Source organism: Protopterus annectens, chromosome 2.part1 (assembly GCF_019279795.1).
Source record: "Protopterus annectens isolate FY-2018-M chromosome 2.part1, PAN1.0, whole genome shotgun sequence".
NCBI classification, from domain to species: Eukaryota; Metazoa; Chordata; order Ceratodontiformes; family Protopteridae; genus Protopterus; species Protopterus annectens.
The window spans coordinates 1,390,243,405-1,390,255,885 of record NC_056729.1 but is presented as its reverse complement, the minus strand read 5'-3'; the positions used below and the strand labels follow the sequence as shown (position 1 = coordinate 1,390,255,885).

Sequence of the window (12,481 nt, the reverse complement as noted above, 5' to 3'; positions counted from 1 at the left end):
CCGTAACAGAAATAATGTACTGTCATTATTTCTGGCGTTACAGAAGAACAGAAAACAGATTATATTTAGTCCTGCAAATATAGCATAGACACTAGAAAGAGATTTAAGAGATGTTGATGACTGCTGAAATATCTCAAAATGAAAGTATGCTCTTCTATCTTGGAATGCCATAGTAAACATCACTTTAACATCGGACCAAATAATAATGCTAACAGCTATATAATTTCTAAAAAAAATTGAAGGCATCACAGATTTATATAGCAAATGTATAGTCTTTATAAACAATATACACTCTCAGGTTGCTTAGAAGAGGGAAATATTGACAGTCAACTATTTGATTATCTAATAATATATTGGATTACTTACAGTAGGTTGTAAAAACAGCAGAATATCATAATAACCGAACAGTCTGATTAAATTCCGAACAATTCTAATCAATGATCAGTTTGTTGATTTATTTAATTTATTTAGTTAGTGTGTTTACCATGGCAATACACTGATCACAGCAAATCACTTGCAGGCACAGCACATGGATGTTTAGACTATGCAGGGTATTTGTAAGAAAGGTAAAACTAATCAGCTACAGTTTAGAATTTTACTACAAATTATTTTTCAGATAGGCACTCAGTCTTTGTCCAGACCAATAAATTAAAATGCCAGGAATGATTGGTATGACATATATTAGATAGTAGATGTTTAAAAATCAGGAAATTTGAAACCTCCAAAAGAGTTGGATGCTGACAGTTTATATATACACAGATTCAGGAGGCCAGATAAATGTATCAGTCTCAGAATGGGTGGTTCTAAAGAAAACTCGAGGAACAGGATGACAGCGTTAATAAAAACAGAGAAAACATTAATTTTAATAATTTTACTTTTTTTAATTACAGACAATGATACAGTCAACCATCTGGTTATGCACTACGTAATATACTTCCCGTATTTAGATAAATTATCAGTAAGGTAATCCAGTTTATTTTGAGTGAAAGATCTTCAGCTATTTGTGTTTAATTGAAAGATAGATTCTTGAAAAGATAAGTGAGCCAGAATGGTAAACCATCACATATAAGAAATAATGTTGATTTAGTACAAGTTACTTGATAAATACTTTCAAAAATAGTCTAATGGCATTCAGTGTATCAGAAATCCTTAGTAGGTGAAAGAAAATGTATGTCAACATCATATGTAAATGCCGTTATAGATACAGCATTCCCAAGAATTTAAGGACAGACATGTCTAATTTCTTCAACTGGAAATTAAACTAAGGTCTAGTAGATAAACTGAATACGTAGAAGTAAGATGGGACAGCTTTGTGAGATATTATTTTGATTATTAATATGTTTAGAAGATACAACTATTTAGGAATACTGTCATGGAATAATTCAAATAAAGCTTGTGAATACTATTTATAACATTCATGGGAACCTATCTGAAGAACTCTGAAAATGGATAAATAATCCTAATGAATGCCTTGGAGGTGTCTACAGATAAAGTAAAGACAGACCACTGTTTATAATGATGGTCTAATCTGCAACTTGCCTACATTTGGTGAAGTCTGTACTGGCATACAATTTGAAATCGAGCTCAAGTAGGACAGTTAGATGATAGCCTGTCAGATATCAGGGATCATAAGTTGACTTTGGTATTAACTGTTTTAAACTTGCCTCACAGCAAGAGGTTCTCCGGTACGATTCTTGGCTGGGGTGCCTTCTGTGCGGAGTCTGCATGTCCTCCCTGTGGTCGTGTGGGTTTCCTCCGGGTGCTCCGGTTTCGTCCCACATCCCAAAGACATGCAATAGGTGGATTGGACACTCTAAATTGGCCCTAGGTGTGAGTGTGTGCATGTGTGTGTGCCTTTTGTGGAAGGTTGGGTGCCGGGCTGGCAACTCGACACCATAAAACTCCACTGCCAATCATGAGCGGACAGATGATCTGCTGTGGTGACCCCTAACCAGGAAAAGACAAAAGAAGAAGAAGATTAACTGTTTTCAACTAAGTCCCACTATGGCTGCACACCAAGAAACATATTGATTAGTGCTGCTAAGTATGAAAACTGAAATATTGCTAAAAGTAACTAGAAGTTATCATGTTGGGTGAAATTCAGTTACATACTAATAATTAGACTGTCTGGATGTGAACAAAGGAAAACATTTGGATAAAGTAAGCAAAAATCAACTAGAAAATGAGAATAAAAAACTCTGACTAGGAAGAACTGTGCAGCTGTTCAGAAAAAAAGCATTGAAAGTTTCAGTTTTACCGTAGGAGATGGCTTCCAGTAATTTTGAGGAAAAATATACCAAATGCACATAGACATGCTTACAATAAGTGAGTCACTGTAGGAATATAAACATTCAAATAAAAGACTGGAAAAATAGGGATACAAACAATAGGTAAGAGGGGGTTGGAATTTATTGGAGAAAACTGGCAAAGGAACCAAGGTATTGGGAGCAAATAATTAGAGAGGGAAAGGTAATAAAATGGGAAGAGGCCAAGAATTTATTTGGAATACCAGCTAGAGAGTACCTTCCCTATCAAGGACTGATGTTATAGTATAGGCAAAGAGAAAGAAATAGAGGGATCCTAAGCAAAAGACCAGCACTGGTAGAGTTTTCAGTATAACCTAAAAGAGAAACTGCTGTTAAAAAGGGATAATTAGTAGAGAATATAAAATATTGCATGATAACTAGGAAGCCGCGGTGGTGCAGCAGTAGCGTTGTCGCCTCACAGCAAGAGGTTCTCCCATTCAATTCTCAGCTGGAGCACCTTCTGTGTGGAGTCTGCATGTCCTCCACACGGTCGAGTGGCATTCAAAAGACATGCGTAGAATGGGCATGCCTTCGTTGAAGGTTGTGCGTTGAGCTGGCACCTCAGCACCGTAAAAATATACTGCCAATCATTAGCAGACTGGAGTTCCACTGTGGCGACCCCTAACCGGGAAAAGCCGAAAGAAAAAGAACTATAAGAATCAATCAGAAGAGGTTAGAAAGGATTGGGAAAAGATATTGGATAAGCAATCAAAAAAGAAACAATGGGGGATAATGTATGCCTCCCAAATATGCAACACAGTCTGGAAGATTTGGGATCTTTGCTTGGAATTGTTTTCATAGGTATTTTATACCCCAAATAGACTCCAAATATTTTTTCTCAAGTAGACTTCAAATATTGGAGGTCTGATGGGGAAGAACGAGTTAAATGGGAACATATTTTCTAGGAATGTAATGAGTTGGCAGACTTTAAAAATTCCTGGCAAACTACTCTATCAAAAATATTGTGTGAGACAATCGGTACAATGAATTAAATTATTTTTTTTTTTAGCTATGGCACAGAATCGGAATTATCTAGACATAGTAAGGAGGCCTTGCTGAGTCTAATTATGGTGGTTGCCAAAAAAACAATTGCTAGAAAATAGAAATCAGAGTCTACGCCAACTACACTAGAAGTAGTGAATATAGTAACAGAGTTAAAACAACTAGAAATAGGATCTTTAGAAAAGGGTTGCATAAAAAATGGGAACTGTGGAAGCAATACATGCAAAATTATTTTTTTGGAGCAGGAATAAAGTTTAAATTGAAGACAGGATTTGAATGAGCGATGTAATGTTTGACAATGACTTGATAGATTATAAGTGATGTATAATGTTTGCAACTAAAATATGTCAATATGGTTTGCTTTTATTATTTATTTATTTCAGTTTGATGACTGGGGAAGTCCACTAGGCCAAGAAGAGCCCATTTTCAGTGGAGGCCCGGGAAGAAAAGCTCCATAGACAATTGAATACATATATAAGTTCAAAGACAATTATAAACACAATTTAAAGCATGGTATATACATTATTCACAGAGTAAAATGAAGTACAAAGGATGAAATATATACAATTGAATACATAGTAGCTGTAGTGGTATTGCACAAAACATTACATATTTGGTATGTAACTAATTAAACATTTGGAGAATTTAGGGTTTCTAGATTTCAGAAGTAAATGAATGCAGAGATACATTTAACAGAAGATGAATGCATCTAGAAGATAGTAGGCAAGTGTGTGGGAAGAAGTGAATGTGTTACAGAGTGGCTGTAAGTATATTTTAGAAAGGCAGAAAAGCTAGTTGATATTTACAGAAATATGGTAGTTACTATTTCAGAAGTACAAGTCTCTAATAAAGTGTAATAAGAGGAGAATAAAATAGCAGTTTAGTAGTGGAGTTAGTGATTTAGTTGAGTGGAAGGTAGATTGGTGGTAAGAAGAGGTTGGGGTGCTGAATGGATGGGAGTGGAGGGATTAAAGTAGGTGTTGAGCAGGGACATATCCACTTTGAGGATAAGTAGGAGTGTAGGAGGGATTTGACGTTGTTGTGGTTTGGGGTATTGTGAAGGAAAGTGGGGGTTCCATAGTTTGGCTATGGAGTGTGATATCAGAAGTTGTCCAGGGGGCCAGGAAGGTATGCGGATTTGTAAGAGGTTTTGGCTTTGTGATCTGAGTGAGTGGTTAGGTATGTAGGGGGTTAAGGTGGATGAGAGAGCGGGGCAGCTGAATGGTTTAACATGGGTTTATGGGCAGTGGTGAGTTTAATAAAGTTCAGGTAGTTAGGAAATTCTAGCCACTGTAGAGAATGGAGGGAGTTGCAGTGGTGGGATGAGTTTTTGGAGTTGGTGGCGAATTTGCAGATTTTATTGTAGCAGGAATTCAGTTTAGATTGTAAGCCAAGCTGAAGGTTGGTGAGCAGGGGGTAGCGCCGTATATTAAAGAGGGGAGAAGGGAAGAGGAGGCTAAGGTCTTTCTGGTAGAAGGAGTCAGGTAGCGGTTGGTACTGTATCATATCATTATTTATACTTAGGCATTTATATAAATGTATGATTGCCTATGTCATAAGTAATAATTTAATAAAGATGTTTCTTGTTTAAAAAAAACATAGACAAACATACATTAACAGAACACAGACCATATTAACATTTGTTTCCATTTACATACATTATATATAACATGTTTTTTCTTTGCAATCATCACCCCAAAATTACATGAATTGCTGTATTCCCTTAAACATCAGTCTTCCTCCTGAACATTATTCATTATGTATTGTTCCCACAATTTCCTTTATTTCTTTGTAACTTGCTCCTTTTTTTCTAAAGATCACTCTTCCCATTCTTTTATCTCATTTATAATAGTCAATAGTTCAAATACAGTTGGTTTCGACTTTGATTTCCTATAGTAATTGCTTTTAGCAGCCACCAGAATTAAACTTAAAGACTTACTTTGTCTATGCAAATCAGATTTTTTGTCCCCTCCCTCAAAAGAATCATATCCTTATTTACAGCCATTTTCTCACCCAATATTTCTGACAGAGTACTCTGTATGGAATTTTTAAAATCTGCCAACTTATTACACTCCCAAAACATATGTCCCCGGTTACTTCTTTCTTCCTCATCAAACCTTGAATGTTTGCTATCTGCCTGAGGAAACTTTCACCAAGTCTGCTTGGGGTATAAAAATATCTATGTAAATACTTCCTAGTAAAGACCCTAAACCTTCTGGACTTTGTTGCATACTTGAAAGCCATACGCATGTTCTCCCATTGTTCTTTTGTAAATTACTTTTTCAGTCTCTCTTCTCAATCTTTTCAAACTTTCTTTGATTGATTCTTATAGTCACCATGCAATATTTTATATGCCTTACTAAATGTCCATTTTTAACAGCAGCTTTTGTTCTAGATTTGACTTAAAACCCCACCAGACGAGGTCATTCACTTAACATTCACCTGTCTCTTTCTCTTTGTAGTCTGATATAAATCCCTGCTAGGGAAAGCAGTTGATGCAACCAAGAATTCTTCTTGGCCTCATCCCACTCTCTTACCTTTCCCTGTTTAGTTATTTGCTCCCAAAACATTGGTTCATTTGCCAGTTTTCTCCAGTAAATTCTAGCCCTCTCTTGTTTATTTTCTGTACCCCTACTTGCAGTCATCCCTGTTGGCAACATTTCTTCTCTAGTCGTGTTGGCTTAGTTCTTAGTATACTTTTGGCCACTGTATGAATATAATATTCTGTATGGTTGCTTGTTATTCTCCTTGCCGATCTGCATCCAAAATCCCACTCTCTCTCTTTATTTCTTGAACACCCCCCTGCTTTATCATTATCACTTTCCATTTTGAATTATAAACTTCTGCTTGTGTTATGTATATGTTCTTAACTGTGTAGCTATGAGGGCTGTCTGTGAATGCAAGTGATTGACTCTGACCTGCTGCCATTTGCTTAAGTTAAACAATTATTTTTCTGGCTTTGTGAGACTAATAGGGATGTATATGAAACAAATGGGAACACTCTACTATGGCTGGCTGCAGTATATGTGTGTGAAACAGAACTGAAAAAAAATACTGTGGCCATTTTACAGACATTTAAGGTGCACACAGTCCACAAAGTGAATACAATTACTGGGCACCAGGACTGCAGTATAAAATGACTGACCTTGGTCTCATCAAGTTAAAAGTCATTAATGTGGTTTACCAGGACTAAATAATTTGTTTGAAGCAACTGGGAATACTTTATTGCGATTGCTGTTTGTGTGAAAGACAGTTGAAAGACATTGAAATACATTATTTTAATCACAATCAGACATTTGAAGTGCACAGTCAACAAAGTGGATATAACTGTTGGTACAAGGGCTGCATGTGGAAGAAACTGACTGACCTGGTTCCATTTGATCAGGTTAAACAGTCATTAATCTGGCCTTTTGTGGTTGGTATGTATTTGTGTATTTCTTTGAAACAATTTTGAAATACATTACTGCAACCATTATAGCTTTACAAGCAAGAACGCAGTGTGTGAAGTAAGTTGGAATATGTTGCTGTGACTATTTTTAAATTACAAACGGTACACATACTCAGTCAACAAAGTGGCTGCTATTGATGTGTACAACTGTATTCTGTGTATAAATATGACTTAACCCTGCTGCTATTTTATTACAGTTAAACAGTCAGTGAACTTGAATGACAGGAACAGTCACGCAATGTACTGTACTTGCTATAATCAGTATAAAATTATTATTGGTATGGCTTATGCATTCATATGTGTGCATGGGAAGATGGTGCAGTGTATCTAAGAGTAAAAAAGTTAGACATAATTTCTTTCACTTTTGATGACAGTCATACATCAGCATTGTAAACAATGTGTCTGTTTTTAATGAACTGAGCAGATTGTACTTGAAACAAATCATTACCGATATAGCGGTACAGTGAGATGTGCTGCCATTTTACAGCACTTCCATCTCTGGCTGAGTTCTTGGTCTGTGGCTCCTTCTACATGGAGTGTGCATATCCTTATGCTCTATTTTCCTACACAACCCAAACATCTGCCATTTCTCCACTTTCCTGTAGGCAAGCATGGAGAGACAGAGAGTATGTGTGTGTATGTGCATATACGCTCGTGCAAGTATTCTTGTCAAGGGCAGTGTCATTATGTGGGCATGTATCAAAATGTGAGGAAATAACACTGATCTTTATAAATGGTCACACACACACTACTAGGAGGGTATGCACATAGCTGTTGACATATACATATAGCATTTCTCCTTAGTCCTAGCCCTAAGGGACACAAGAGGTGTACAGTGAAGGTTGCTAATACCACAGTTATTCTGGATAGCAGTAAAAAGAGCAGTTAACAAGCAATAATCTTTAATAAACAAGGTATGAAATGTAACAAAGTGCATCTAAATCCTCAGAGCTTCTGGGGGTCTCTGAGCCCCCGACCCCCAACTATATAAGGGTCTCTGACACAGGTGTAATAGGGGTTCACCCTCAATGTCTACCCCAGGTCCCACTATGCCTAAAACTGAGCATGCTCTGAGATGTGTTCAGAAGGTTGAAGCAGCTTGCAGAGACACTTACTGGGGGCAGAGTGGTCACTACTTATTTAACTTCTCTCACAATCAGACCTTAGATACACACACAGAAGGTTGTTGTTACTTGCCTAGGATAAAAGAAACAAGTCTGAATGTATTACTGTCATCATTATTCACTTTCCTTTCAAATGCTGCAACTGCCTACTTTTTTCTGGGGGGTTAGGTGAATGGAGGCATGATGTGAATATAAATATATGTCTGACAGCAACACATTGAACTACATTACTACGGCCATTTGTTCTCTCACTGTCGCCCTAGTCTAACATCACAGGGGTATATGCAGAATGTGGCTGCTTGTTGGGGATCTGTGTTTGGAGGCATCCGGAGAACATGTATGCCAATAACAACTTGAAATATGTGGCTATTACTGTTTTATTTCATTTTCATCATAATCTAAGACCAGACAGTTACACAGAAAGTGGCCATCTTTTTTTTGGGGGGGGGTTACAGAGGAAGGCACTATTCCCAGATAACGATGTATGCATCTTTACAAGCATTTGTTTCCTTAGCTTATTGGAAACTATCATTTTGTCAGCTTTGAACAATAAGCTCTAGACACAGTTTATTTCCTCCCTAAAAGAAAAAAGTGACTATTTTCCTTACTCATTAGTTATTTTCAAGCCACCAACAAATCAAAAGGTTGGATAAAAAAGTTCCAATATGCAACTCAAAGCATCTAATACCCTGTGGTTTCTGTAGTGGCCCTCAGACCCCATGCTTAAGTCAATTATTTTGTCAACAGTTATCAAACAGGCTGCACACTGATCAACAGCTTAACCTCAGCTCTCCCAGTGTGAAAACAGAAACTGGCAAACTGCAGCCAGAGATATTGTTAACATGAGCAAAATTCAGTTACTGGCTAGTAACACTGCCTGGATGCCTGCAAAGAAGAAAGTAAGAGAGCCTGAAAGAAAATCAACTAGAAAGGGTGAGGAGAAAACACTGTCTGGAAAGAATCCTGTAGCTGTTCAGTAAAAAGCAGTTCAAGCTCCAGCTTTGGTGCAAGACATGGCTTCCAGTAATTCAGAGGAAAAATAAGTAAAATGTGTTTAGAGCTGATTAAAATAAAGAAAACACTGAAGGAGTATACCAACTTGAATAAAAAGCTGGAAAAAATGAATAAGCTTTAAACAGATATTCAGATGAACTGATAAAACTGCAAAAATCAGAAGTCAAAATGAAGAAAAAGGATGGCTGAGTATGAAACTGCTGAAGGAAAATATGTTTAAAAATGGAAGAATTAGAGGACAGAGCACACAGGGAAAATGTAAGACAATTAACCTTAACTGACCTGTTCTAATTTCTGTGTGACTCACAAGAGACACAGCTGTTGTCTCTTTCCTAGTTTAAATTTGCAATTAAAAACATAATACAGGTAAAACACAGCGTAAAGAAAATAAATCACAATATACAAAATAGAAGAAGGCAATGAAGCAATACAAAATACAAAAAAGAAAAAACAAACTAGCCTTTCCCTTACAGCAAGCTGTGTCAGAGTCTGAGTGAGCTTTTCCAGTAAAGCCTTGAAATGTTTTATTTTATCCCTAAAACAGAAGATTTAATTGTTAGCTCGACCCATAGTTCATAGGTAATTAACCTTAAATGACCTGTTCTAATTTCTGTGTTACTGATAAACTGACATAGCTGTGGTCTCTTTCCTAGTTTAAATATGCAATTAAAAGCAGAACAAAAGCAAAACACAATGTAAAGAAATAAATCACAATATGCAAAACAGAAGGCGGCAATGAAGCAATACAAAATGCAAGAAAACAAAAGCAAATCTTTTCCTCACAGCAAGCTGTGGCAGAGTCTGTGTGGGCTGTTTCTGTAAAGCCCTGAAATTTTGACTGATGGTCCTGAGGAAACAATGCTGCTCACTTCCTAATCAGGATAGATTTTCTTTTTCTTTACGGTTATTTCCTCAAGGTCTGATTATTGTCTGACTAAAGACTAACTCACAAAAGAAGAGGGATCTTAATGAACACTGCAAGCTTCCAGACATAGCTCTCAACCTCTTGGCACAAAAAAATCTGGACAAAGTCAAAATAATTGGGGGGGGGGGGGGCAAAGCCCCCAAAATACAGACGTATTTTAAATACTGATCTATTAAGCTTAGTAAGTTGTTCGAATACAAGGTCTTGTGTTACCATGCATTTTTCTGAATGACGTGATGCCTGTTGTTATTTAGTGAATTCAGTCCTTACTGATTTGCCACAAAAATCCAGAAAAACATACATTTTATAAGGAACATACCAAAAATATGAGTCCAAAATCTGGACATTCTGCAAAATTCTGGACACTCGAGAGGATGTGTTCCAGAAGACTGGAACATACAAAAGAAGAGACACAGAACTTACAGAAGCAGCCATCACTACTCAAAGAATCCAACAGACTCAATGTCTGATGTGTGTGTGTGTGTGTGTGTATATATATATATATATATATATATATATATATATATAGATAGATAGATATATAAAGACTACAGTACAAAGGCAGAGCATCTTGAAAGTGCTAGCTATGCAAACCATATCCCTCAACCTTTCACTGCAAGACTTCTGATATATAAAAACAAAAAGACTAAACCACAAATTTCACTATGAACAGACAAAAAATATGTACGTTCTGTGAAAATTCTGGACGGCTAACAGGGGGTGCGGAGAAGTTAAAACAGCACGCCCGAAAACATATGCCATCCTCCCAAAAAGTAGGCATACGTGCGGCTTACATTACACTACAAAGAACTAAGGGGTGTCAATGCCAACCACATTATAAAACTCTGCATTAAAATTATAGCACGCATCGTTGATACCAAACTAACTTATTATTATTTTAATATGCACGCAAACTCATTATTCATAACATGATCCTGCAGTGCACCCCCCCCCCCCCCAACAAAAAGAAAAAAAAAGTCGCGCAAAGACATTTTTAATACACTTTAATACGTGCCAGCCATGCTTTTTTTCAGGTGCACCATTGTGATTGTAATGCTTGATTCGTAAAATTATTCTGCACTCCACCCCACCCTATTTGATCTGTTCGAAGTGTCTTATGTGTTCTTTTTTAACATGAATATACGCTGTTAACGATAAATAGCACAGTATCGTAAAAATCTGTGTTGCTACCTTGACCTGACTGCCACTATAGGCAGTGACTAGTCAATATAATATGTGTTTTATCTCCGGGAAAAAAAAAACAAGAGTTCATACCCCCACCCCCTTTTACGGGATACAAAACACTGACACTCTTACACTTTACCATTCTCTCCCTGCTTTATTGATGGCGCAGTTATAAGCTCTGATACCCCCACCTCTTAGACTTCTAGACCTAGTGCCGTCTTGTCTAACGCGCATGCTCAATGCCGTAGAACCGCAGATAGTGGCTTGTTGGAGACGCTAGTAGGAACGGCAGCGAGGCGGCGTTAGGAGCGACATCTACGGACTGACACTCTGGGTAAGGTCTCCCGGCTTGGGGCCCATATGTTAGCGTGACTGTCATAACCATAGCAACAGACAAGGCATAGTTTAATACAGCCCTGGTCAAGTTTAGTAATGATGTTGCCAGTACTGTCTGTCATCTCCCCTAATTCTGTCAGTGTGTCTGTCATTTGGTTGGGGAAAACGGTGGTGACATTTCAAATCAGGCCTGTAGAGGGGGTCATCTGGAGTAATAGATAAATGCAAAGCTGGCAATGCGTATGCCCTGTTATATTATCTCCACGTTTTAATTTATGGTGTATGGGTTTCTCCAGTTTAGTCACAGAATATGAATGTAAAGTGACCTGAAATTAAAGGCCGTCCAGTATTTTCTGTGTATGTTTAGCTTAGGTCCAGTTGTGAGCACGTAGAATAGTTTACTAGAATAATCCTGTAACCTGTTTAATTACCACGGTTCTGTAACAGGTCCGGTTCTTCTGTAACAGGTCATTCACTGCACTACTTTTTAAGTCCGCACTACTCTTTAATAGGAGAAACATGCAGTAAAAGTATATATGCATATATTATTTTATTGAGTTGTATATGGTAGTGGCATTGCCAAGCGTGGGTCCAGTTTGATTTTGAAGCTTCATAAATATTGAGACGTAGGGAAGATAGATAACCAAGTTTGATAGCACCGCCCCCCAACATGCTAAGGTATAGCAGCAGAGATGGTTCGGGCTATGGCTCCAAAGAACCCGGCCCTATAAAAATAGCATTATCATCACTGGATAACTGGTTACGTCGATAAGCAACTTGCAGATAGTCTGTCAGCACCCACGCTTGGTCCTGATAAACAGCGACGGCTAACTGTTTTTTCGCATAAAAAAAATTGTCACCACTAGGTTTCAGTAGGCACTGACGAGAATGGTTGACTTGCATTTAATAATTCAGTTATTGCTTTATATGAGTCGTACAGTTTGCTGACTGTGTGACTGTTTATGGTATGACAGTTCACTGGCACTTGTCTGGGAAATGTGACGGTGCAGGAAAAAAGAGCCATGTTTTATAGTCTGTCGCATCTCCTGTGCTTCTGTTCCAATGTGTATAACTACTATAGTCACGCTGTCTTGTCTTATCCCATTTCTGTAGTCGAGCGAGAATGTTTTTCTTACTGAAT

General features: G+C 37.5%; 1 protein-coding gene across 3 annotated transcripts in view; it reads left to right on the top strand.

Annotated features, from left to right (window-relative positions):
• Window positions 1–11,237: 11,237 nt before the first annotated feature.
• Window positions 11,238–12,481, top strand: part of MAPRE3 (microtubule associated protein RP/EB family member 3) — a 1,644,409-nt gene continuing 1,643,165 nt past the window's right edge. For 2 of the 3 annotated variants that reach the window (XM_044062868.1, XM_044062867.1), the window contains exon 1: window positions 11,239–11,338. The gene's annotated coding sequence lies outside the window, so the exon portion shown is untranslated. Of the gene's footprint in view, window positions 11,339–12,481 lie in introns of all 3 variants that reach the window. The other variant, XM_044062866.1, reaches the window with a different exon arrangement.